Source organism: Tupaia chinensis, unplaced genomic scaffold (genome assembly GCF_000334495.1).
Source record: "Tupaia chinensis unplaced genomic scaffold, TupChi_1.0 Scaffold000560_1, whole genome shotgun sequence".
NCBI classification, from domain to species: Eukaryota; Metazoa; Chordata; class Mammalia; order Scandentia; family Tupaiidae; genus Tupaia; species Tupaia belangeri.
The window spans coordinates 10,087-13,137 of record NW_006160073.1 but is presented as its reverse complement, the minus strand read 5'-3'; the positions used below and the strand labels follow the sequence as shown (position 1 = coordinate 13,137).

Here is a 3,051-nt window from a genome sequence, read left to right as displayed (position 1 = left end):
CTCCATTTCCTCCCTCTCGATACCCAGGATGCTCCCCATTAACCGTAACACTTCATGACGCTGATGTTTAGGTGTGTGGAAATGTCCAATGAAGAGGTTTCTCATGAGAACCTTGTCCACTTTTCCTTCTGTGCTCTTTACTAAGTCCATCCATTTCTTCTGTGAGTCATCCAGCATTTCTTGTCGGAGCTCAATTTGCTTTTTAAGCTCTTCAACTTGTTCTTCCTTTAGATCTAACTGTTCTGTGAGTCTGGATGCTGAGTCCAATGTAGCATATGCTTCGTCCAAGTGTTCTTGTAAGGATGCCTCTTTTTCTTGCAGTTTTTCTGCCTCCTCCTTCCACTCAGCTACAAGCTGCTTTTGCTTTTCCAATTCAGCAGAATACATCACTTTTTTCCTCTTGCTGGAAATGCCGCAGGGCCATCTGCAGGTTGGCTAGTGACAGAGCGTACTGCTCTGCTTGTTCCTGAGAGAGAGATAGCTGCAGTGCTGTTGCATCCCTTTGCTTGGAGACCACACTGAGCTGTTCCTGCAGTGACTCCACCTGCTCACGGGCTTGATGGCTTGCATTTTCCATTGCCTTGGAAGAGGAAACTAGCTTTTCCTCCAAAATTATGATTTTACCCCTTAATTTAGCCTCTCTATGTTCTGCAGCCAAAGCCTCATGCGTGTAGGAATCTTCCAATTCTAAAAGGTGGTCACGCAACCTTTTTAGTTCCTGGTGTAACCGTAATTCTTCCTCACGTAAACGTTGAACCTCATTCTGCATGGCATTGTTTTCCAGCTGCTTCTGTTTCAAGGCCAGCGTGACTTAGTCTCTTTCTTGTTCATATAGAACTGTCTTCTCTTGCATTAACTTAACTGCATTCAAAAGCTGATTCAACTCGCAAGTCTTGTCCTGCTCTTTTTCCTTCAACAACTGCTCAAAAGCAAGAGCCTTTTCCTTCATGGAATGGCACTCAAACTCTTTTTCTCTCAGCATTGTAGAAAACTTCTCATTAGTCTCTTGCAATGCTTGATACTCTGCTTCCTTTTCCCTGGATGTTTCTATTATTTTTTTATTTTCCTCTTTCAGATTAAAAATGTCCCTTTCTAAAGTTAATATTCTCTCCTTCAGGTTTATTACTGCCTGCCTCAAAACTTCATTTTCCTTTATTTTGTTAGCAAAATTTTCATTTGAAGAAAGTAATTCATCTCTTTTGGCTTTGATCAAGAGGTCTTTCCCCTTAAGTAACTTTTGTAAAACACCTTGTTGCTCCTTTAGCTGCCTAATTTCTGAATCCATTTGTTCATGTTCTTTTCTTTCTTGCTCTGAAGTGGCAGCAACGGAATAGGACAATCTGTCGTTATTTTCCTGGAGAGTTCTGGTTGTTGCATCATCTTCCTGTAGTGATTTTCTTAGTTGCTCCATGTCTTGTTGAAACAACGGATTAGACTCACTGAGTCCATCAGATTGGCTAGCTTTAAGAGACTCTGAAAGCAATGATCCTGAAGAGGCTTGGGGTGAAATGACACAGAGTTTTCCTAGAAGATCATCCTTGGTGTTGCAAAGTTGCCCTATGCTGAGCTGAATTTCTGCTAATTCCTGAGCAAAATGCTTAAGTTTGGTTTCCTTCTGCTCATAACTTTGGATCAGGCTGGTATAATCCACTTGTAATTTAGAATTACTATCACTGTCAACCAAGACTTGTGCCTGAAGTCGCTGAAGTTCCTCCTGAACATGGGCTGATTCATGTTGCATGTATTGAACGGTGGTCATCACCTGCTGTTTCCACTCACCCATCTTCTTCACTTGTTGTTTTAATCTATCGCGCTCCTGTAGGAGCTCCTCAAGCTGATTACTACTGACACCTCCAGCCTCAGGACCAGTGCCAGATGTCTGCAAAACTGCCAATAGAGTCTGACATTTCTGACTTAAGGCATCTATTTCAATGTCTTTTTCTCGAACCATACATGATAAATTCTGAATAGTTTCTTTAACCATGTCTTGGCTACTACTTTCAAATCTAGCAGACAACTTTTTATTTTCTTCTTGCAGCTTGACCAGGGCAGCTTCTTTGGCAGAAACTGTATCTATCATTTGGTGATAGTCTCTTTTCAGACGGCTGTTTTCCCAAGTCTTCTCATTCAAAACAGCTAAAATGTTTTCTTTCTCCATAGCATAGGCCTGCATTTGCTGCTGAAGGTAAACAACATCTTGAGTATAGGAAGCTGAAGAGCTTCTAGCATGCAGGGTTTGAATCTCTAAATCTTTCTGCTGGATAATCTGAGTGAGTTTACCAACCTCATCTTTAGACAACTGATCAATCTTTTTAGTTAAGGAAATGTTCTTTTCCTTTAGATGTTTAATCTCTAGTTCTCGTTCTTTTATCCCTTTCACGAATCTTTCACTTTCAGCTGTAGATAAATCATGCTTTTCACTTCCATCTTCTATATTAAGACTCTGAACTTTTGTTTCGTGGAAAATATCAGAATTCTCTGTCTGAACATTGTGTCTTTCCTCATGCAACTGTGTCTTAATGTGTTCAATCGTTTTTGGCAAATTCTTGGTTTCCTCATCTTTCTCTAAAAAGAGCTGGGTGTGTGTGACATTCATTAGCTCATGTTGGTATCTGACCTCATGTAGTTCCTTCTTCTGCTCCGGTAAAGACTGAAGTAGTTGCAGCTCACTTCGGTTTTGATCTTCCATTGTCTTTTGATGATGTTTAATGTCTTGTACAAGATGGTCCTTGATTGTGCTCAGCTGTGACCCCTCAGATTCTAGTTCTGTAATACTATCTAGCCAGGCTACCCTGACTTTACCCAGAGACTGGCTCAAGCCTGAGCCCAGGCGCCCAAACCAGGACGACATCGCTGTGGGTTGAGAAGACAACCTAGTCTGCTCAGAGAGTTCAGCGCTGCCAGCTGATCGAGCCAAATGTCCTGGAACACTCGCCTTGGCAACGCTATGACAAAACACAACACTCGGGATTCCATAACTCAGCATGCCAGCCAATCAAGGGCCAGATTCTGTCTAGGAACCCAGAGGCCCTGCCTGGGACTGTCCAGGGG

General features: G+C 42.1%; 1 pseudogene; it reads right to left on the bottom strand.

The window, feature by feature from the left end:
• Nucleotides 1-2,917, bottom strand: LOC102486653 (thyroid receptor-interacting protein 11 pseudogene; annotated as a pseudogene).
• Nucleotides 2,918-3,051: the final 134 nt, after the last annotated feature.